Below are 25,402 nucleotides of genomic sequence, written 5' to 3'. Positions count from 1 at the left end.
CGTCCACTCTTTTTTGTTATTCGGATGTTTTTCGTTCCACTCTTGATAACGCCTAACAGCTTCTTCATTAGTATGAAGGCATATGACATTCTTCATCTCTTCGGTCAAAAATAAATTGAAATAGTCTAAAAACGTGTTGGAATTTTTACTATAGTTTGTTAAGCCTGGATGTACATTTATAATATTTTTTTGTTGCCTCTTGGATCTCACGAAAGGTAGGCTATTCCACTGCATTCCAGATTTGGATGTATATGTTGGACCACTAACCTCACTAATACTATCGTCCACTTCGGTAGGTTCTGCATCTGATTCCTCGTCACTGTTGACTTCTAAATTGTCCTCAGTTTCCGAAACATTTTCCTCAAAAACATCTTGCTCTTCGCTATCTGATTCGTCGGTAATCTCATAGTCGAAATCGGAGTCTGATATCCCTTCTTCTATATTTCGGATAATTTTTTCATGTTCTTGGTCGCTTATTGTCATTTTCATTCTCTTACGGTCCATTTTTCAATGTAAACTGACGAAAAATGTTAAAAATAATAAAAATATTCTGGTGCCTCTAAATGCCCAATCGGGGTCACAGCGAGACCCCACTTATCTAAATCTCTCTTACAGACCACTGCACCTCACGAATGTTCGTGGTATACTAACAGAAAACGTAGGAGACACGTCCACACAAATACCTGATTGCGCGGTTGCCAAATGTTTCAAATAAAGATATTATAGCCAAAAATGTATGTCTGGGGTCCCATAGTGACCCCGATTGGGCATTTAAGGGATAAAGAAGGTAACGGCCATAAAATATTTGGGAGCAAACATCAATAGCCAGGGTAACCCAAAAAAGAAATCGTATCAAGAATCAAACAATCGAGGGAAATACTCATGAACATAAAAACATTTTTTACAAGACCAGACCTTAGTCTGGAGCTCAGAATCCGAATTATCAGATGTTATGTGGTGTTTTCTGTCTTGCTGTATGACTATGAAAGCTGGACAATGGACTCTGAAACAGAATACAGATGCCTTTGAGATGTAGATATATAGTGCAGTCACTGAAGGTGGATATGAGCTATTACCTCCGATTTCGTTGAACCTCCATCGATTTGGATGAAAATTTGTGAGTGGCTAGAGGATATCTCAAGGAACAAAGGTGACATGGTGGCAACTTGCGCTTTTACCCTGAGGTGGGGGGTGGATGCCACCCCTTCTCGGGGGTGAAAATTATTTTATTAAAAATAACCCCATAATTAGAAGGACTAAATCTAAGCAAAATTGTTATGTAAGGATATTGAAATCAATCATAACATTTTGAGTTATTAAAGATTAAAGATTTTAATTTTTGCTAAAAAAAATGCATGTTTTTAACCGACTTTTTATAAATAATTCAAAACCTATAAGTTTTTACAAAAAAGTTGAAGATTACCAACATTGAAGATAATAAAAAATGAAATAAATTCCTTACTAGAAAAACCTTTTAGTGTTAACTAAAAGTGAGTTATAGGTAATTGAATGTATATTTCTTTCGGCGACTACCCAAATCTAAGTATTCAAGCTTAAATAACGGGAAAATGGTGCATTTTATAACATTAACTTATTAAACATTTGTCAAAGTATTTAAAAATATCTATCAGATGAGCCCACGAACAAGTTGATAGCATTAAAATTTATGTTACAAAAATTTTTCAAAAGTTATCTTTAAAAAATTTTTTCAAAAAATGTTATTGTTTTTTTTTTTAAATAACTCCGTTAATTTTGAGATATCAGATTCGCCTAAAAAACCATTTGAAAACTAAAACTATGGGATTTTAAACCACGTTGAACTTAACCTTTTAAACCCCTTACTTTTTTGGAAATAAAAGGTTAAATTGCCCCGGTTACATGGTTCCCGCAGGCAAAATTTAAGCTTAAAACGTTTCTATCTCGGTTATTTTGTACCCTACAGAAATAGTAAAAAAGGTAAAATATTTGATACAGAAAAAAACTAAAATTTGGTTAAATACCATTTTTTCCGTATCTTAAGTATTTTTGGAGTTATTATTAACAGAAAATGAAAATTACGATAATCTGAAAAATTCGGATTTTTTTAAATTATATCTTTTTTTCAAAAATATGCATTCTAAACCGGTCAAAATTGTTGAAATCACTACTTATGCTAATACATATAAAGAAACTCTTGTAAGAATTTCTATAAATTTTAATTTTTGTGTTTTTTTTGTGTAATTTTTTCCAAAAAAATTCCAAAGTGTTCTCTTATTTTCATGATACTTGCTTAATTTTGATGCTATTAACTTTTTATGGAGCTCATTTGATAGGTATTCCGAAGTACTTTGACAAGTGCTTAGTAGATATATATTTTATAAAACGCATCGTTTTCCCGTTATTTAAGCTTGAATACTTAGATTTGCGTACTCGTAGAAAAAAATATACATTCAATTACCCATAACTCACTTTGAATTAACATTAGTGTAGTTCTTTAAATGAGAAATGTATTAAATTTTTTATTATCTTTAATTTTCTTAATGATAACTTTTTTGTAAAAGCTTATAGTTTTTGAGTTATACGTAAAAACAGTTTTAAAATATGCATTTTTTTACGAAAAAATGAAATCTTTGATCTTTAATAACTCAAAAAGTATTGATTTATATTAATAACTTTATACAGTGCTAGTCAAAAGTCCGTACCCCCCCTCGTATCTTTTGAACGGTTATACCTATAATAGTGAAATTTGGAGGGAGGAAATAAACGGACGTAAGCTTCTTAACTAGTCATGACAGATGACGTAATAGTGACAGATGACTTTACAGCGCCACTGTGACAGATAATTTTAAATGGGACCTTATGGCAAGTGATACCTCGTTTGAAAGGTATTGAAAAAACATATTCATTTATACTAATTTTGTTTGAGTTTAAGCTAATTTTGATGAAAAAATGAAATAAATATAAAATTGTAGTTTCGCATTTAATTAATAAAAATTCAAAATTCTGCCTATGATCACTTGTCAAAAGGGTTGAAGTTTACGTAAAAACTACTAGAAAATTGAAAAACGTCAAATTTTTTGACAAAGAAACCATAGGCGGACATTTGAATTTTTGTTAATGAAATGAGAAACTACAATATTATATTTATTTAATTTATTCACCAAAATAAAAATCCATCTACACCCAAAAAAATTAGTATGGCTGAATAGGTATTTTAAATACCTTTCAAACGAGGTATCACTTGCCATAAGGTCCCATTTAAAATTATCGGTCACAGTGGCTCTGTAACGTCATCTGTCACTATTACGTCACCTGTCATGACTAGTTAAGGAGCTTATGTCCGTTTATTTCCTCCCTCCAAATTTCACTTTTGTACGTATAACCGTTCAAAAGATAAGAGGGGGGGTACGGACTTTTGACTAGCACTGTATAACAAATTTTGCTTAGAATTTGTCCCTCTATCGATTTTTAATGAAATAATTTTTACCCCCGAGAAGGGGTGGCATCCACCCCCAAGGTAAAAGCGAAAGTTGGCATCATGTCACCTTTGTTCCTTGAGGTATCCTCTAACTACTCACCAATTTTCATAAAAATCAATATAGGCTCAACGAAATCGGAGGTGAAAATCTTCAGTGACTGCACTAATACATACGCAAAATTAAAGGAACACCTTAAAAATGAGGTATGTTTGATGTCTCGAATCTCCTACACCAGTTGTCCGATTTGAGTAATATTTTTAGTATGTTGTAGCCTTATTATTTAAGAATATCGGTGTAATAATATTGTTGCTGGACAAGTAAATGTCATTTTATACCGGGTGTAACAATCATATTGTGTTTTTTCCCTAAAATTCGGAACACCCTGTGGAATATTCTAGCCCATATAAAATATTGAAATTAAAACTTAATTGTATCCTTAGGCTTTATTAACATTTTCTTTTTTGATTCATTTGTTTATGTAATAATTTATTGGTAATAAAAGAGTTAGGTACTTTAACAACTCGCCATGTTCTTCATCAATACAGGGTGTTTCTAAATAAGTGCGACAAACTTTAAAAGGTAATTCTGCATGAAAAAATAATGAACGTTTACTTTATAAACATTTTCCGCAAATGCTTTGTTTCCAAAATACGGGATGTTGAATTTTTTCTTGCAACAGACGATTTCTTTATTGCTCTAAAACCGGTTCAGATATGCAATTGAAATTTAGTAGGTTTTTAGAGGTAGTTATTGCGCATTTTTTGGCATACAATTAAGAATCTTATATTTACCATTGACGTGCATATGGGTATAAACATTTTAGATATATCCCTTATGCACGTCAATGGCATACACATAAGACAATTAAGAATTCTAGCAATCTACAATTAAGGATTTTATATTCATCATGTAAAAAAATGCGCAACAACTACCTCTTAAAACCTACCAAATTTCATCTGCATATCTCAATCAGTTTTAGAGCAATAAATAAATCGTCAGTTTGCAAGAAAAAATTCAACGTCCCGTATCTCGGAAACGAAACATTTGCGGACTTATATGTTTATAAAGTAAACTGTCATTTTTTTCATGCAGAATTACCCCTTAAAGTTTGTCGGACTTATTTAGAAACACTCTATATTGATGAAGAACATGGCTAGTTGTTAAAGTACCCAACTTTTTTATTATCCAACATAAACAAATGAATCAAAAAAGAGAATGTTAAGAAAGCTTGAGGCTAGAATGAAGTTTTAATTTCAATATTTTATATAGGCTAGAATGTTCCACCAAATGTTCCTGAAAAAACACAGTATGATTGTTACACCCGGTATAAAATGACATTTACCTGTCTAGCAACAATATTATTACACTGATATTCCTAAATAATAAGGCTACAACATAGCAAAAAAATCACTTAAATCGGGCAACTGGTTTAGGAGATTCATGACATCAAACATGTCACATTTTTAAGGTGTTTTAAGGTGGATAAAGGGCCTATTAGAAATATCTCGAGAACTAAAGGTAACAGAATCATGAAAATTGGAATGAAGAGGTCTTGAAGAGTGATCTATTTAATGAAAATATTTTCATCTATTTTCTACTTCCGATTATACCGGAAGTTGCTTATAACTTCGTTTTTTAAACGGAACACCCTGTATATTTTTACATTTTTGTATTATTATACAGGGTAGTTTAAAAGATAATTACATGTTTTTATTAATTTCGTAGCAATTTTCACACCCTGTAGAATTATAGTACTTTGACATCAAAAACTCTATTTACGTTCAGATAATTTTTAATATAGTCTACTATTGTTAAACATTATTAGTATAGCTATATATTGAATTTTAGTTTAGAGGGTTGGTCAAAACACGAAATGAATATTTTCTGAGTTTTCTTAAATGGAACACACTGTATTTTAGTCTTGTAATGAAATGATATTTTATGGTACTTTTTTATTTTATAAGCATTCCCTATACCTAACTGCATTAATTTGTGAGTTATTGGTGATTCAAGCCAAACATTAATTGCAACAAAAAATACGTGAAAGTTTATTAGGTTGGCCTTGAAAATATTCAGTCACAAATAATTTTTCGAAAATAAATACATATTAATCTAGGCTGATCGTTAAAATTTCCAATAATGGTTGAGCTATCAAAATACTTACGTAGTTAAGATTGTTGGTGCGATTATCAATTAAGCACAAATTAAAGCAGTTAGGTATAGGGAATGCTTGAGAAATAAAAAAGTAACATAAATATCATTTCATTACAATACTAAAATACAGGGTGTTCTATTTAAGAAAACTCAGAAAATACTCATTCCGAGTTTCGACCAAGCCTGTATACTAAAATTCAACAATTAGCTATACTAATAATTTATGACAATAGTAGACTATATCAAAAATCATTTGAACATAAATAAAGTTTTTGATGTCAAACTACTCCAATTCTACAGGGTGTGAAACTTGCTACGAAATTAATAAAAAAACGTAATTATCTTTTAAACTACCCTGTAGAACAATACAAAACCTCATATTTTAAGAAATAAGACTTCGAGTAGAATCTAAAAATGTAAAAATATACAGGGTGTCCCATTAAAAAAACGAAGTTATAAGCCACTTCCGGTATAACCAGAATAGATGAAAATATTTTCATTAAACAGATCACTCTTCAAAACCCCTTTATGCCAATTTTCATGAGTCTTTTGCCTTTAGTTCTCGAGATATTTCTAGTAGGCCCTTTATCTGCCTCACCCTGTATACAGACGGATGCTGAGAATTCCACGGGTACAAAAAGTTTCTAACAATGAGCTATTTCGGCTCATGCACAAACAAAGGGAATTACTAAGAATAATCAACGAGATAAAAATACAATAATTACGCCATTTCTGTTGAGAGGGTAAAGATATGAGCTACTTCAAATCATATTGGAAGGTAAGGTATGAAATATCAGTAGGACGACGTCAGAACTCGTCGCTGAGAGACCTGAGAAGATGGTTTGACCGCTCGTCTGCAGAAATTTTTCGTGCGGCAGGCGGCTGTTTCCAAAACTACAATGGCCATTTCGATCGCCAACCTTCGAAAGAAGGCGGCGTAATAAGAAGAAGAAGAAAACTGTTATTTTTTCATTAGTTTTTACGCTGAGAAATTGAAAAACCGTGTGTTTAAAATTAAATAGTTTAGCAGTAAATAAGTGTTCAAAAATACTAAAGGTGTCACAGCCTCAAGCATAGCCAACTAGACGCACGAAAATATTGGCGAGATATGTGAATCCATGGCACGTTATCATATATTATTATGCTGTTACCAATACTGGCACTGGTAACGGTACGCAGGAGAAACCTCGCTATCGCTCGGGACTAGCTCTGAAAATTTTGAAGGAGCGACGCACAGTGTTCAAAATTGGTCAAAACGTGATCGAAACTAAATTTGTTTAAACTGTAAAAGTGATCCGGCTGAAAACTTGGAATATTTGAGGTATTATACCGTATAACGAGTATATTATAACAGGGGTCGTTTTTTTTTAGTTTCCATCACTTCATTAGGGGATGAATTACTTAAAAAATATCGTAATACAGGGTGTTTCATTAGGAATGTCCAATTTGATTTGTAGATTCTAGACCTCAAAATATTAAGATTTAACCCAAATCACTGAAATAAAATGTGGCTCGTTACAGAGTTACAGGGTGTTTTATTTAAAAATTTAAAAAATATTTTTGCTCATTGGTTTAAAACTATTTGACGTATCCTTTTCATACTTGGCAAAAAGTGTGGGTACTGTACACCCTATAAAATTATGTTAAACAATCGTTTCTGCCTATTACCAGAGGCGTACGACAGGGGACAGTGAATGGTTGAGCCTTCCCAAATTCTACGCTACTGGCGGAAATGCCATTTTAGCACAATTTTTCGATTCTACAATACTATCTATGTAAATAACATTCACTTCATTCGCAACGATAAAGTCATCAGTTTTCGAGATATTTGAAGTTAAACATGTAACGGCACGGATATTTAATTAATGTATTGTGCCGCTTAATTTTAAACTTCAAGTATCTGTATTACCAATGATTTTATCCTTAAGACTGAAGAGTATATTATCATTATATTATCATTATTAATGATAAAATCATAAGTTTTCTCGAGATATTTTAAAATTAAGCGACACAATACATTATTCAAAATATCTGTGTCGTTACTTGTTTAAGTTCAAATTTCTCGAAAACGAATAATTTTATCGTTAGGTGTGAGGAGTATGTTATTTACATAGCCAGTATTGGAGAATCGAAAAATTGCGCTAAAATGGAAATTCCGCCAGTGGAGTAGGAATTGGAAAGGGTCAACCCCTCACTGTCCCCTATCTCGTACGCCTCTGGGACTAACTAGAAACGTATATTTAACATAATTTCATAGGGTGTATAGTACCTACACTGTCTGTCAAGTATGAGAAGGATACGTAGAATAGTTTTAAAATACTGAGCATAGTTTTTAAATTTTTAAATAACACACTCTGTAACTCTGTAAGGAGCCATATTTTATTTAAGTGATTTTGGTTAAATATTAATATTTCGAGGTCTAGAATCTACAACTCAGACGTTGGACATTCTTAATGAAACACCCTGTATATATATTTTTAACAGTGTTATGAGCGGTAAGAAATACTCAATACTTTTAGAAAAAACACAGTATTATTGGTACACCCGGTATACAATGACATCTTACCCGTCTAGCAACAATATTATTACGGAGATATTGTTAAAGAATAAGGCTATAACATATTAAATAACTTAAATCGGACAAGAGGTTTAGGAAATTCGAGACATCAAAAATATCCCATTTTACAGGTGGTGCGTTAATTTTGCTGCTTAGTGTATTAATATACACGGATTATGCGACATATTATGACGGAAGCTCGAAACAAATGAGAAGCGTTGAAAAACCCTATAACGTATCTGCGCGTAGGGCTAACAATTTTTGATGAATTCGCGCACATTTACATTTACTCCAAATCCCAACATTTTTCCCATCGCGCCTAAAGAAATATAACTTCAATAAATTGTTAATATAGCTATTTATAAAACTAATGTATACAATATATTCTCTATTAAGCAAAAACACTACTTCATTAAAACTAAAATCTCTTTTCGCAACCCCAACAAATATCATGTGTTTGACATACATGTAAACAATACGTACGAATGCAATTAATTCAGACTAAATGCGCGCAGCGCTCGATGCAATGCGCCATGTACTCAGTTGCGCAGTTTGCCGCAGTTTGTGTTATATATTTTTTTATTCCTTACATTGTAATCTTTCATCTAGTGAAGGATTTAACGTGGCACAAGATGGCACAATAAACGTAATACGCTGTCAAACATTAATTTTATCAAAAATTGTATAGGTTTTTAGACAGCCGATTATATCAAAATTATAATCACCTTTCCGTGAAGCTAACTATATCATTTTAATCTTTAAAGTATGTATTTTTATCTCCAATAATTACTTTTACATTAGCTATCCACATAAATGAAGTAGTAATCAAAGTAAAAGGCATATTCTGAGGATTTAAATTTGATGTATAAAATTATATTGAATTTTGTACTTTTGATCATTAATACATCTGGCCCTAACAAACTTAAAAAATCAATTTTTGCTGAAAAGTTGCATCATGAGTAGTACAAACAAACCCCTTAATTTCGGCATTCTCAGATTTATTTATTTTTTTGACTTTCGATCACGTTTCCTTAAATTTTGAACACTGTGCGACGGGTCTAGAGACGGCGCGCGGGCACGCTGTGCATATCAGTATTGTAACCATTTTGAAGATTGGTAACATTAGTTTAGTACCTGTTACAGATTACAGTGTGCGTGCATTTAAACATGGAAGAGTGTTGCTACGTATTGCGTAATTGATCAACTACTTGAAAAGCCATTCTACTTGTATATTTTTTTTATATATTATTGAAGTTATACTTCTTTAGGCGCGATTTCATTGAGGGTGAAATTTTATTAATCTGCGCGCATGCGCACACCGACAGTATGATATTAGTCGTTATACGGGCTCTGATTGGGTGTTGAAATGATCTGTCAATAATTGTTCAATATGGAGGTTATCGGTAAACAAAAATATTGTATATATTAGTTTTTATTGTTGTGAGGACAGAAATAAAATAAAATTTATAATTATAGTGACTTTTTAAATAGTTTTGAAAAGCCGCAGGTACGTAATTCTAAATGTTTCAGTTGTATTCCAATAAAAAATTATCTTCATACCTATCTATTTGGAAAATGTAAAAAAAACATAATGTAGTTACCTATTAGTAGGCAATGCTTTAATTTACATAATCTGATTACGAACAAACTTTCTACAAATCTTCATCTAATATATCGTTTTCTTACTCTATATTTTGTTGTATTTTAATTCGACAAAAATCAAACTAATAATTTGATTAAATTCATATAAATAAACAAAATGTCAAAAAGTTTATGGTGTAAACGTTTAGTTTGTGTATATTCCCACATGACGTATATGCGAATGTGGTGCAGTGGGAAATAGCTTCGACTTTGGTACGGCGCGATAGACGTGAAGTGGGTTCAAGCCCCAAGCAAGTTGTTATTTTTATTATTTTTTTTATAGATTTTATGATTGTAGGTATATTATTATATAATTTTTTTCAGAAAATACGTATTTAATTAAAATTTTTGGCAACAATTATTGTTCAGAAATCATTTGTGGCATTTTTCAATGTGTTTGTGTGTGTTTTATTCTTTTATTTTTTTAATTTTTGGTATTGTTTTAATAAAATTTTTTGGAAAGTAGTAGAGAAACTGTGTAAAGTATATTGATTTCGTTGAAATCATATAATAGAAATATAACTTCTTACGTGCATACAAAGTACACACATTCTTTTTTAAAGAAAAAAATGATATTATTGAAAATGGAAGAATTAAAATATAAACAATAGTTTTCAAAATCTGTTCTTTTTCCCTACTTGTTCATTTTTTTCTGTTAATTTTATGGTAGAATAATATGTTTAGTTTGTTTATTATTTACTGTTATACCTGTTACATATACATAATTACATATATATAATTTGGGAATAGTGATTTGTTCAATTTTATCCCACAGGATTGAAAACAAAAACTTATATTTGGGAGGTTCAAAATATTTTTTTTTAAATAAGATTTTTTTACATCTGGTTTTGGTAACACTTTAAAAAAAATGACGCGTCGCCACTGTGTGTTTAAAATTGAATAGTTTAGCAGTAAATAAGTGTTCAAAAATACCAAAGGTGTCTGTCCTTGTTACAGCCTCAAGCATTGGTCGCTTGAGCCACTGTGCATTTGAAAATATGTAGTTAAATAAGGGATAGATTTAATGTAATAAAATCGTTTTGGTAAAATTGTGGGTTGTGAGTTAAGTCACAACCTGTGAGTGTGAGTGTTTTCACAGTAAGTAGAGAATAGCTCGGGAAACAAAGTCTACCTTATGCTGATGTGCGCTTTTATCTTGGGGGTGGTTCCCACCCCTTCTCGGGGGTGGACAATTTTTTGGTTAAAATGACCACGAAAGTAGCTAGAAAACCTAATTCTAAGCAAAAACTGTTTTATATTTTTTTTAAACTCAATCCTTTTTGAGATATTTGTGGTTGAAAATTGGCCGTTTTCATTGAAAAATTTTTTTTCGGACGGTTTTTTGCGAATACCTTAAAAACGATGCATCTAACGAAATAAACTGTATAAAATATTTTTGTAGCCTATAAAAAAAACAAAGAGATTGGTCCCTTCATAAACCTTCTAGTTATAATACAAAAAGAGATATGGTAGGTGAGAAGAGTTTGTTTTTTTGGTGCATGCTCAAATCGCCGTATAATGCTACTAATACCTTTTATAGTGCTTGAAAAGACCTTTAAAATGAGCAATATGAAATGTCGATTACATTCAAACTAAGCGAAATATGCTGCAAAAAATTGATCACTAATGTTTTTTAAGAAAAAATCAGAAGTACATTTAACCCCTCGTCCATCAGAATTTAAATGCATCGTTTTTCTTCTACAATACTTTTTATTACAGTGTTATTTCTATGTTCTAAAACTTGTACGGGTTTAGAATGAATGGTTTTTGAAAAAAATAAGATCAAATTATAGAGGACATTTTTAAATTTTCTTAAAAATCTTCCTTTTCACCATGTAACTCGAAAATGATAAGAGATACGAAAAAAATACCCCACAAAAATGATCAGCTTTGTTAGATAAACATTTTGTTCTAGATTTTTATTTTTTATCTTTATCATTTTCAAGTTAAATGTAAAAGAAGAAGATTTTAAGAACATTTAAAAATGCGCTATATAAATTGATCTTATTTTTTTTTCAAAAACCATTCATTTTAAACCCGTCCAACTATTTGAACATAGAAATAACACTATGATAAAAGGTATTATATGGGCCATTCCACGAACATACGCCTGTTTCGGATTACTTCGACAACGAATATTTTACTGTGCAACGTAAGAAGTACGAAAGTAAATGGCGCTAATAATTATTCCAATAAACAACAATGTAATTTGCAATTTACTTTCGTTCTTCTTATTTTGCACAGTAAAATATTCGTTGTCGAAGTAATCCAAAACAGGCGTATGTTCGTGAAATAGGGTATAGAAATAAAATGATGCATTAAAATTTTGGTCGATGAGGGGTTAACTATACTTCTATTTTTTTCTTAAAATCCATTAGTCATCAATTTTTATGCAAAATATCTCGCTTAATTTGAATGTAATCGACCTATAATATTCCTCATTTTAAAGGTCTTTTCAAGAACTACAAAAGGTATTGGTAGCATTTTACACCTAAAATCGAGCGTTTCTCTTTTATTTCAAGATGAATACACATACACCGATTTGAGCATGCACTAAGAAAAAAACTCCTTTCACCTACCATATCTCTTTTTGTATTATAACTAGAAGATTTATGAAGGAAGTAATCTCTTTATTTTTTTTTATAAGCTACAAAAATGTTTTACATAGTTTTTTTAGTTAGATGCATAGTTTTTGAGGTATTCTCAAAAAACCGTTCGAAAAGGTGTTACGTTTCAATGAAAATGGCCAATTTTCAACCACGAATAACTCAAAAAGTATGGAGTTTAAAAAAAATTATAGAACAGTTTTTGCTTAGAATGAGGTTCTATAGCCACCGTCGTGGATATCTTAACCAAGAAATTTTCCACCCCCGAGAAGGGGTGGGAACCAACCCCAAGAAAAAAGCGCACATCAGCAGAGGGTAGACTTTGAATTAGGAAATAAGTAGAGGCTATTCCCAAAATTTCATTAAAATCCATGCAGTAGGATAGAATTCGGAGGTAATATCCTATTCTTGCTCCCTAGTCCAGGGCCGAAAAATAAAAACGGGAAAAAATCAATACAGGTATTTGGTATTTGAAGGTGCTAAATCGTAGGGGGCACATAGTTAATTAAAAAAACATACAGAGGTACTCGTAAATCGACCTCATTTTTTTATAAACAAAGGCCAAAATCAGAAAATATTGTTTTTTGCCTATAGCATTTTTAGTATCATATTAACAGCAAAAGTTGTTTTATGAAAGTTATGTATCATAAAAAAACGATTATTTTGAATTTTTACAAGTTAAAATCCATAAAGATTTAACCGAGATAACTGCAAAAAACCACGTTTTTGCACTATTTTGTATGTGTTAATAACTTTTACCAAATAGGTCGTAAGGAACTTATTATAACTTGATCATGAGGCAATTAAGTGCCTTTATTAGTGTACAAAATTTCAAGAAGATCTGTTTGTCAGTTTACGAGTTATGTTAAATGTTTTTCCCAGACATCGAATGTTTAAACAATCATTGTTGCCCTAGGAGTATTTTCAGAGCTTTTTGGAAAAGTGCAATGAGTTCATAAAGACTAAAAGTACTAAGAAAGTTAAAAAAAGGAATATATTTGTTTCTTAATTGTTGTTGAACAGGTCGATAAAAAATGGTGAGTTTTTTCCTTATAAACAATTAGAATATCTTTGTTATTTTTTCTGATAAACAATTATAATTGGTTGTATCAAAAAGCTGGTAAAAAACACACATTAAAAAAGAACAAAAAAACAACTTTCTAGGACCAATAATAGCCAAGTTATACTTTTTTTTGAAAAATCACATCTCGATTGTTTATAAATATTAAGAGTTGAAATTTTTACAGAATGATAATAAATATCTATATTTTATATTTCAATTGATAAGTACGGAATATCTTCTATTTAAAACGAGTAATAACCCTTTAAAATGAAGTTACTCACGCTGACTGAGGTGGGACCATGTGATAAGGAAGATTGTCGGAGTCCAGTTCCGAGCGTCGAGATTTTGCTATAGAAAGTTCAATTTGGAGCGCTTGAAAAATTTTATAATATCTCAGCTTCCAGAGAACGTAGAGCCTTCATTTTTTTTTAATTTGAGTAACTCCACGAAAGAATAACAACTAGCTAATTTTCATTTACCGGAAAAATCGGAAAATTCTGGAAAATGGACTTTTTTATTCAACATCCATTTACAATGTTAACACTAATATGTTTTGACAAATATTTTCATAAAATATTATAAATTTGTAAATAAGTATTAAAATATAATTATAGTATATATCTATTTATATACAGGGTGGTTCATTTTATTCACCTCGGTGCCTGTACGGAAAACGACTTGATTTAAAAAAATTTCTTCATAGACATATACAGGGCAATTATTACTACAATCTAAAAATAATGTGAATTATACAGGATACTACAAAAAAGAGTGGTGTATCAAAGATATATTTTTTTATGGAACATCCTACAACTGATGAAATTTTTAAATTGCCCTTAAAAAATAAGCTAGACTATACCTAAGTACAGGGTATTTTGATTCATTTTAATTTTTACAAAACTATAAAATTTTGGAAAAAATAAATATGTATTTACAAATCTAAGAGTCGGTGACAAATTTTTTCTTAGATCTTCATAATAGACTATTCAGCATTTTTAAAGAGATGTTTACTGTAACAAAATTTATAATTACTTAATAGTACATTTTTAGATTTAAAAACTAATTGAAAACAAAAACCTTCACAAATTGAAATAAAAAATTTTGTATAGATTATAATTATTGATCTTCGTTAATTCTACATGGTTTATATACAGGTTCATTAATTTATTATTTCTTCAACATTATCTCTAATTTTTTGAAACAAATCTTCTTCAACTTCCACTTTCGTCATCTATAACAACTGTCAAAAGGTTGTAGCATCTTTTTTCGCCAGTGTCATCTTTGCAATTTATGCAAAGCTCGGTATAATTGATTTATTTCAAGAAATTATGGATAATGTGGAAGAAATTAATGAACCTGTACAAAAACTGTGTATAATTAATGAAGATGAATAATTATAATCTATACATAATGTTTTTTAATTTGAAAACGTTTTTGTTTAGATCCAAGAAAAAAATTGTCACTGATTCTTAGATTTGTAAATATTTATTTTTTTCTAAATCTTTACATTTTTCTAAAAATTAAAATAAATCAAAACACCCTGTACTCAGGTACATCCCGATAATTCCCCATCACACGGTATAGTCTAGCTTCTTTTTTAAGGGCAATTTAAAAATTTCACCCATCACACGGTCCCAGCTCAGTCAACGTGTGTAACTTCACTTTAAACGGTTATTACTCGTTTTAAATAAAAGATATTCCGTACTTATCAATTGAAATATAAAATATAGATATTTATTATCATTCTGTAAAAATTTCAACTCTTAATATACAGTGAGCACGTAAAGGTTGGAATAAATTCATTTTCTCGAGAATGGACAATTTTGGAAAAAAATCCCGAAACAGATCGATTTTTATTTTTAAATTACGATTTTTTGGCATATATATCATACTAGTGACGTCACCCATTTGGGCGTGATGACGTCATCGATGATTTTTTTAAATGAGAATAGGGGTCGTGTCATAGCTCATTTGAAAGGTAATTATATTCTCTATTCAGTAATATAAACAATACCACAAGTATTTATACAGTGTCCAAAAATAATTTTTTAAATTAAATTTATTGTCATAAAAAGAAGAATCTGTGTAATTTATTTAATTTAAAATACATTTTACTGCTATCATAAAACAGGAAAAAATGTTTATTTGACAAATAAATATTGTTTTTTGCAAATTCAATATTAAAGCAGCCACCCATCTGCCTCTTGATAATTTGAGCATTTAATTTAAACGAAAAGCAATGATTTTTTTTTCAAATAAACATTTTTTTTCTGTTTTCTGAGAGCAGCAAAATGTATTTTGAATTAAATAAATTACGCATATTCTTCTTTTTATGTCAATAAATTTAATTCAAAAAAATTCTTTTTCGACACTCTGTATAAACAATTATGTTAATGTTTATATTACTGAATAGAGAATTGAATTACCTTTCAAATGAGCTATCACACGACCCCTATTCTCATTAAAAAAAATAACGATGACGTCATCACGCCCAAATGGGTGACGTCACTAGTACGATACCTATATATGCCAAAAAGTCGTAATTTAAAAATAAATGTTGACCTCTTTCGGGATTTTTTTCCAAAATCGTCCATTCTCGAGAAAATGAATTTATTCCAACCTTTACGTACTCACTGTATATAAACAATAGAGATGTGATTTTTCAAAAAAAAAAAGTATAACTTGACTATCATTGGTCCTAGAAAGTTAATTTTTCTTTTTTAATGTGTGTTTTTTACCAGCTTTTTGATACAGTCAATTATAATTATTTATCAGAAAAAATAAAAAAGATATTCTAATTGTTTAGAAGGAAAAAACTCACCATTTTTTAGCGACTTGTTTAACAACATTTAAAAAACAAATATATCCTTTTTTTTAACTTTCTTAGTACTTTGAGTCTTTAAGAACCCATTGCACTTTGCCAAAAAGCTCTGAAAGTACTCCTAGGGCAACAATGATTGTTTAAACATTCCATGTCTGGGATAAACATTTAACATAACTCGTAAACTAACAACCAGACCTTCTTAAAATTTTGTACACTAATAAAGGCACTTAATTGCCTCGTGATCAAGGTACAATAAGTTCCTTACGGCCTTTTTGGTAAAAGTTATTAACAGTTACAAAATAGTGCAAAAAACGTGGTTTTTTGCAATTATCTCGGTTAATTTTTTATGGATTTTAACTTATAAAAATTCAAGTTAATCGTTTTTTCATGATACACAACTTTTGTAAAACAAATTTTGCTGTAAATATGATACTAGAAATGCTATAGGCAAAAAACCATATTTTTTGACTTTGGTCTTTTTTTATAAAAAAAAATGAGGTCGATTTACGAGTACCTCTGTAATGTATTTTTAATTAACTATATCCATCCTACCATTTAGCACCATCCAATACCTGTATTGATTTTTACCCTGAAATCGCTCATATTTATTTTTCTACCCTGGTCTACCTACCCATTGACTGGCGTATAAGATAGACAAATATGACAATTACGTAAATATAAATAGTTATAAAGAAATAAAATAAATATTAAAGATATGACAATTAAATATAACTATTTATAAAATATTAAAGATAAATATGATAACAATTATCATCTATCTTAATTAAAAAAAAAACAAAAAATGGCCCCATGTGGGATTCGAACCCACGACCTCCACTATGATATAATCAGTGTGGTGCTCTAACCAACTGAGCTAACGAGGCAATGTTAGAATTTTTACTATTCTTGACTATACTGAGTTTGGATCTATTTTTAGTTACAAAATTTTTATCTTATCGTTGAATGATAACTCAATCTTATCTTGAATATTTATCATTCTAGTATATTTATCAATCTTGTATATTTATCAATCTTGTATATTTCTTGTATGTTTATCAGGGGCGTGCGGTGAAATTTGAAACAGGGGAAGCAATTTATAAAAAAAATTGTAAAAACACCTATTTATAATTTAATTCAGTTCTTCTACCATTTTTCGAAAACTTGTCTATAACTTCCTTGTACAAACATGGATATTGTGACATTTCTTTAATCAGATTATATTCAATTGGAAAAGAAAACAAGTAAAATCCTTTATATAACGTATACATACTACTAGGCATACTCCCTAGGGAGTAAAAGTACCTTGTCTCCCTAGGGACGAAAAGTAGGTACGCCTTTCCTCCCTACAATCAGGTCAGGAAATGTATAGTTTCGGTAGAGGTAGGTGGAAAAAATATTAGTAACTCACTGGCAATATTTTTTGTGTCAATACTCAATATCCTCAGTCTCATATAAAGCTGTTAGTTTTGAACTTAATGAAATCAAGTCAAAATATTGTCCATAAAGACGCATCAAAGATTTTGTTTGTTTTTCAGGAAAATGTGTTTTTTTAATGTATTAAAATTGCACAGCTAAAGAAAGTCTCGGTCATCAAAATTCTTAAAACCTATTTTCCATTCGTTGACATATTTGATCGAAAATCTGGTAAATTGTATAGTTGGCGGTAACACGATTCGACATCTCCAACATTATCAGTGCGTACCTATTCGTTTCCTTTTAGGCTTAACTTAACTTCTTGCCATCATATTATTCGAGCATTTTTCAAAGTCATCTCTCTCTTTTTGTTAATAATATCTTTAAATACGCTAATTTTTTTACACAGAAACCAATCTCGTTTATCTTGCATTGCAATACATTAAATAAATTATCTGAGAATGGAAATATTTCTGAAAAAAGCTAAGTTATAAAGTAAAATTCAAATAATCTTTTAAGCTATCCAAAAATCCTCTCGAGCTATTTATGGTTTCTGTATCCCACATTTCACATTTTCACCATTTTCCAAAACACTAATACATATTTTATAATATATTTATATAAATAATATTTATATTTAGTATTTATAATATAAATAATTCTATGTACTTATTTATATAAATACTTCAATAAAATCCATCTTCATACTTTCAAAAAATCAGTCAACGAAGCCCGTCATTGTCAAATGCTGGTAAATCCCATTTAAATTCACCAAAAACATCTTCATATGCAATTGACAAAACTGCTTATAAGCTAAAGATATGCCCCAAATTTGAACTCACCGCTCACCATCTAACCCCGATGATTTTTACATAGGCTTGAGTCGCTGGAGAGAAGCAACTTAAAAATCAGATTATTATGCCGATATAACTCCGAATACCACCGTAGAAATACGATCATGGTCCGAGTACGGAAGGATGCAGCATACAGCGCTGCTTCAGTGTTGCCAATCGGCGCATAATTATGCGATTTGCGCATAATTTAAGGGCCGGCGCATAATTCTCGCATCCTGCATAAAATCGCATAATTTCGCACAATCCAGCAAAGCAAAAGAAAAAACGAAAAAACCAATGACAAGCGTCAGTTTATAAGAAGAATCCTCGTCTTCTTTTTTCTTGTAAAACGTAAAAGAAAATACAGGATAATATTTTGACGTAACGTATGTGACAAATTTGTCAAATGTGTCTAAATATGAATATGTCTAACTTCACTTATATTATTTATCACATTTTTAATTATGGATGGGATTATGATTATCTTTGATCATAGTTTTATCATGTTCTGTTTTAATTTTGTTTATTAAAAATAACTCGTAAATTAAAGTTGATTCTCTGCTGATATATATATTATTAATGTTTTGACTCAAACAAATATAAAAAGAACATTTTATTGAAACTGGAGTTATTAAAAAGTTTGCAAAAAGGAATTTTTAAATTATTTTAAAGTGCTTAATAATTACAATGATCAGACATAATATCTTTATAACTTATTTATTAAACTCAATATATTTGACATTTTTGTATAGAAATAAATATTTTTACACAAATATGCTTCAGGCATTGTGGAAAAGTTTAGGATTTGTTAAAATTATGGATTTAAAATTACTTCAACAGGTATTACAACAGAATTACAGAGTTCAATTCAACAGTTATATGAAGTGGTATTAATAATATAAACAGGTAACACAATAAAATAAATAATGTTTAAGTATTTATTTTTGAAATTTTAATCCTTTATAAAGTAGAATCTGTAAAGTTTTTAATCAAAATATTACTTTTTCAAAAGAGATGTAATATATTTTAAATGATACGTAAAATCAAACACCAATATCAATTATGTATTTATAAACTGCTAATAATAATAAAATACTTAAAATCAGCTACTACATAATATATTTATTTATAAAATTATTAACAAACTGCAGTCCAGTAAAAATAAAATTACAACAGTAAGCTTGTCTTGAATTTATGAATAATATTTTAAAACAAACACACAAAATTTAGTTGCACTATACTAGAATCACAATAAAGATGCACCAGATATAAACAAACTAATGATGTAACAAATATTCGTATTCGCATTCGCGAATATTCTCATATTTTTCAAAATCTATTCACTTTTCATCTTTATTTATTCAGAGAAGGTACTTACTTCTAGGTACATTATCAGTCTTCACTTTATTTTATTATTTGCTATTATGCAATAAAGCTTTAAGATTCACATTGATTTTCACTAAATATCAATTAATTTTTCATTATAAAATAAACCACTGCAAAAATAGAAACAAATTTAAAAAACTCAACATTTGCATTCGCATCCGCATTCACGAATGTTGTTAGCAGATATTCACAATCGTATTCACGAATGTTAAAAAAATGACATTTGTTACATCACTAATACAAACCAAGACACGTTGAATGTTACGAGGAGCACTCCCAAATCATAATTTACAATGTGAATACATTGTAAATCCCAAATAATGATTTACAAAATTTATACATTGTAAATCATGATTCGGGAGTGCTCCTCGTAACATTCAACGTGTCTTGGTTTGTTTATTTCTGTGCATCTTTATTATGATTTTAGTGTAGATTTGCTTCTGGTTGAAAATGTTCTATACCAATATCAACAGCACACTTATTTGTCAGTATTTCAATGTTTCCTCTATTAACTAATGCAATATTATGTAGAACTCAACAAGCTCATATTATTCTTTGAAAAAATGGTAACTTGCTTCTTATTACACACGTTAAAATGGGAAATCTCTTCAAAATACCAAATGTTCTTTCAATCACAATTCTTGGTGAATCTTCTAATGGTGTCATTTTAGGTAGTTGAGGACTTGTCCACTATTCCCTAATAATACATTGTCCATAAATTCCCCATTTTATATCCATAATATGCAAAAGTATTTTAACAACTCCTAAAATAAGTAGTATTTCTAATAATTGCATTTTCATAATTATAAGATGCGATTATTATGGATTATGGTATTTTTTAAATGACAAAATAATTAAATTCAACTTTTTACCCTTTTTAATGATTTTAATTTTTATTTGGGTCTAAGATCTTATTACATGTAAAAATTTGATAGGTTGTTCGTAAATATTTATTTACAAAAATATTTAATGTCATTTGTCAAAAAAATGCTTTGACACGTCAAGACTTTTGAATTTCTGCGCATGCGCAGTAAAGGTTAAAATAGTTTTTACGTTTTACGACAGAGCGCATAATTTTGGATAAAATCGCATAATTTTTGACATGGAGGTGCATCTTTCCATGCTCAGCCATTGGTAACACTGCGCTGCTTATACTAGTATGGGTACCTATTTCATTGCTTACACTCAACGAAAAAGGTACGTAATATCAATAAAAATGTTAATTCAGACAACAAACGCAATTCTTAAAATTTGTCCAATTCTTGGTTTTATTGGAACAACAAAACGATGTTCATCAATTCATTATTTTCGTTAGTTGAGCCAATGTATTACGTTTATTGAATGAACGAACATTCATTATGTATACCATAATATCATTTTATTGATATTACGAACTCAGTTCATTGAGTCAACGAACACTTTTTATTGAAACAACAACGTCGTTAATTGACCGACGAAGCCCATTCGTTGTGCCAGTAACAGTGTTATTTCTCCTAACGTATTTCGTTTATTTCTACAATTATTTCCGTTTATTGTTACAATTAATTCCGTTCATTGGCACAATAAATACGGTTATTCTTACAAGCAATTCTATTCATTCTTACAATCAGTTTCGTTCATTCCTGTTATGAACGTATTTTATATTAATAATTGCTGAATGCATTAGCCCAATGTATCATATTAATTGATTAATAATAATTTTTTAAATCCCCTTTTTTGTACTTAACCTTTAGGACTTTACACTGTGTGATTTCTCATGATTATTATATCGCTTATACAGTGCACTGGAATAAGTGTTACACTCCCCCCCCCCCTTATTAACTTATTTATTTTTAGTACATAAGCAAAACGCTCAGACATGTCAATTTTTAAAATTATCAAAGTATATTATAACATCAATGTTTCGAACTTTACACGATCCCTCTTCAGGTGACAGGCGTAACTTTGATTTTTTTTAATGGGAAAGTACATCATGTGACAGCTCATTTAAAAGTGTTTGAAATGGTGATTTCAAAAATGTATAACACTTTAATCATTTTTGAGAGCGCAGGGGCAAAATTTCGATCGAATCATTTTTAAACGCATTAATTTTTTTGGAATCCTGAGAAAACTAATAAGTAAGTATTTTTGAAAAATTTAACCGCAGAATAAAAGACTACATTATTACTGATGGCTGAAAGTCCCTTAGAATAAACAAAAAGTTTCTTTTGAATAGTATATTTGAAATAAAAAAATCATACTAAATTTTCTATTTTTCACCCCTGTGACTTATTAAAATAATCATTATAGAAGTTCTCAGGGACGTCAGACCCTCGATAATACTCTAATATTTTATTCTGCGTTTAAATTTTCAAAAATACTAATTATTTTTTTTTCATTCAGGATTCGAAAATTCATTTTCTGTTCATCTTATAAATAACATCACAAGACAATATTAAAAGTAAACACAAACATAAGACACTGACAAGTTTATTTTTAATTAGAATATTCTCCCGTATTTACCTTATCAGAAAAAACTTACTTTTATTCAAATATAAAAAATAAGTAATATCTTATCCTTATCTTCCTTCTACTACGGACTATACTTGGAAACAAAATGCAATTATTATTCGGCACTTTCAAGGAAAAGCCGTTACATTTCAAATGGTCAAGCAAAACATTTATTGTCTTAACAACCACGATTATTGTCACAATTAACGCATTGATTGTGGGAATTAAAGGCAGTAGTAGATTAATTAATGCATTCGTTGGCACAACAATCAGTGTACATCTATTCAATAATCATATATTTCTCTATATTAACAACATTTGTACATTGTTTTAATGAAATCTGTACGTTGTCACGATAAACCAAGGTAATTGCTTGTCATCTACGAAATCAAGAACGTGAGTTGCTGCCACAATTAACAGTATTTATTAAATATACGAAACTAAGTTATTGGCTGAATAAATTGAGTGTTATTGATTAATGTACTGTAGTTATTCTCACAATTATTATTCAATCATTGTGACAATAACCAAGTACATTCGTCAATGTCTAAAAGTTCGTTGAAACAACAAATTAAATTGTTGTGAGAACGAAATACTATTCAATAATCACTGTTAATCAATATTACGAACTAAATTTTTTTGAGTGTAGTTATTTACTGTATGACAAAAATAGAGTAAAATACGTTTGTCTTTTCTTATTAGGTAGGTACTTGCTGCTTGTACTACATAATTAAATATTCTCGTACGCAACTTAAAATCCTGCTTATTATGTGTTTGTTCAATTTTTTTAAAATTATCTCAGTTACTCAGATGGTACGGCATTACTACGGAAACCAAGGGAAGCAATGCTTCCCTTGCTTCCATGGACTGCACGCCCCTGATGTTTATCAAACTTGTATATTATATAAAACTTACCTATAATATGTATTTATCGATCAACGATCTTATCGCTTATCGTACATCAAGAAAGCACATCGGTGGCTGAAAGGCAAAAATGACCAAGCGACATTTGGCTAACTTTACACTAGAGCGGTTTAAAGTTTGAAATTTTGAAAAAAAATTCATAAAACATGATTTAGTGGTTTTATTGTCATAATTCCAACGAACTCTAAATGCACCTTAGATACTTTATAAACTACCCCTTGTAGACTATGTATTTTTTTAATAATAGTTTATGAAATAGTGTCGGTTAGTAATATTTTCTGCTAAATCGCAACCAGGAAAAACTTACCAACCGACTATACAGGGTGTCCAGAAACTCTACCGACAAACGAAGACAGGAGATTCCTCAGATAATTTTAAGATAATTTAACCCAATTCACCTAGTCCGAAAATGCTTCCTAAGGGAGCTAGAGCTCTTTGAAGATGGCGTCATGTAATTAGTTTTTCTTAAATACCTCCAGAAGGCTTCTATTTAGAAAAACGAAAATTGGTATACACATTTACTTTCCAGAAATGAATCGATTCCATCCATCATTTCTAGTACAGGTCATAGGCGTCCGTTTTGGGTAGGGCAACGGTTATTTTATCGCCTAACTTTTTTGTGTTTAATTTTTAAGCATTTTTGACTCTGAATTATTTAATTGTGAGTTATTCTAGTACTAAAAGCTACTCTTAGTTTAAGTCGATAGGACACACCGTTTTCTAGAAAAATCGATTTGAAAATTTTTCGTTCGTTGAATTTAAAAAAAAAAAGATTAAAAAAAACTATTTAGAAAGATGAAAACTGGTACATTTATTTATATTCCAGAGATTAATCGATTTCATTAATGGCGAATTTCTAGTACCGGTCATAGGCGTCTGTTTTGGGTAGGTCAACAGTTATTTTATAGCATACCTTTATTGTCTTTAATTTTTAAGTATTTTTGACACGAGATTATTCAATTATGAGATATTCGAGTACTAAAAGTTACTCTTGCTTTAAGTTGGTAAAATACATCGGTTTTTTTTAATTTTTTTTTAACTTTTTTTTTTCAAATTCCCAAAACTAAAAACATTCAAATAGATTTTTCTAGAAAACGGTGTATCCTATCGACTTAAAGTAAGAGTACCTTTTAGTACTAGAATACCTCACAATTTAATAATCCAGTATCAAAAATGCTTAAAAGTTGAAGAGAAAAAAGTTATGCAATAAAATAACCGTTGCCCTACCCAAAACGTACGCCTATGACCGGTACTAGAAATTCGCAATGTATGGAATAGATTCATTTCAGGAAAGTAAATAAATATACCAATTTTCGTTTCCTAAATAGAAGCGTTCTGGAGGTATTTAAGAAAAACTAATTACATGGCGCCATCTTCAAAGAGCTCTAGCTCCCTTAGGAAGCATTTTCGGACTAGGTGAATTGGGTTAAATTGTCATAAAATTATTTGAGGAATCTCCTGTCTTCGTTTGTCTGTAGAGTTTCTGGACACCCTGTATATTTTTACTCTCGACTGGAAAAAAATACTGAAGGTGACTGGTTTTTATTATCGGAACTGGTAAAATTGACTAAACCTAATAAATTTTTGACTGTATTTTAAGAAATATAACCTATCCCAGTTTTCTCCATGCTCATTTCCAAACCCCATTTTTGGTACTCCTCTTTCAATTTTCTAATCATGTAACTGGCGTCATCTTTATCAGCAGTAATCACAACTTGGTCGTCAGCAAATAGCAACGTATACAAATAAGAATCTCCTACTGGTATCCCCATTGTTTGGCATTTCCTAGTCCAATATTTTAACACATGTGTAAGGTAAATTTTAAATAAAGTGGGCGACAGACAGCATCCCTGCAAAAGGCCTTTCGAAGTTTCAAAGGTATTTGAAAGTTTCGTTCCAATTTTAATTGCTGTTGTTGCATTAGCATAGAGATCTTTTATTGTTTGGATGTATTTTCTATTTAAAGTGGTTTGTTGTAATACCTCAAACATTTTTTCTCTGGGAACGGTATCGTATGCTTTTTTTAAGTCTAAAAATACCATGTGAGTTTCTA

At 30.1% G+C, this 25,402-nt stretch overlaps 2 protein-coding genes, 1 long non-coding RNA gene and 1 other non-coding gene across 6 annotated transcripts in view; 2 read left to right on the top strand and 2 right to left on the bottom strand.

The window, feature by feature from the left end:
- Positions 1-25,402, top strand: part of LOC114324312 (epidermal growth factor-like protein 7) — a 635,750-nt gene that overhangs the window by 452,864 nt on the left and 157,484 nt on the right. The window lies entirely within an intron of this gene.
- Positions 1,843-25,402, top strand: part of LOC114324315 (protein LLP homolog) — a 191,166-nt gene continuing 167,606 nt past the window's right edge. The window contains exon 1 of the mRNA XM_050661079.1: positions 1,843-1,859. The gene's annotated coding sequence lies outside the window, so the exon portion shown is untranslated. The remainder of the gene's footprint in view (positions 1,860-25,402) is intronic.
- On the bottom strand, positions 17,108-17,187 carry Trnai-gau (transfer RNA isoleucine (anticodon GAU)). The gene is given in 2 exon segments: positions 17,108-17,144; positions 17,150-17,187. It is a non-coding gene; the product is annotated as a tRNA-Ile (tRNA).
- LOC126891797 (uncharacterized) lies at positions 19,474-21,073 on the bottom strand. The gene is made up of 2 exons (XR_007700572.1): positions 20,808-21,073; positions 19,474-20,699 (listed from the first exon to the last, which is right to left on the bottom strand). It is a non-coding gene; the product is annotated as an uncharacterized LOC126891797 (long non-coding RNA).

This window comes from Diabrotica virgifera, chromosome 9 (assembly GCF_917563875.1).
Source record: "Diabrotica virgifera virgifera chromosome 9, PGI_DIABVI_V3a".
Classification (NCBI taxonomy): domain Eukaryota; kingdom Metazoa; phylum Arthropoda; class Insecta; order Coleoptera; family Chrysomelidae; genus Diabrotica; species Diabrotica virgifera.
The sequence above is the reverse complement of the archived record's forward strand: the minus strand, read 5'-3'. Positions and strand labels throughout refer to the sequence as shown.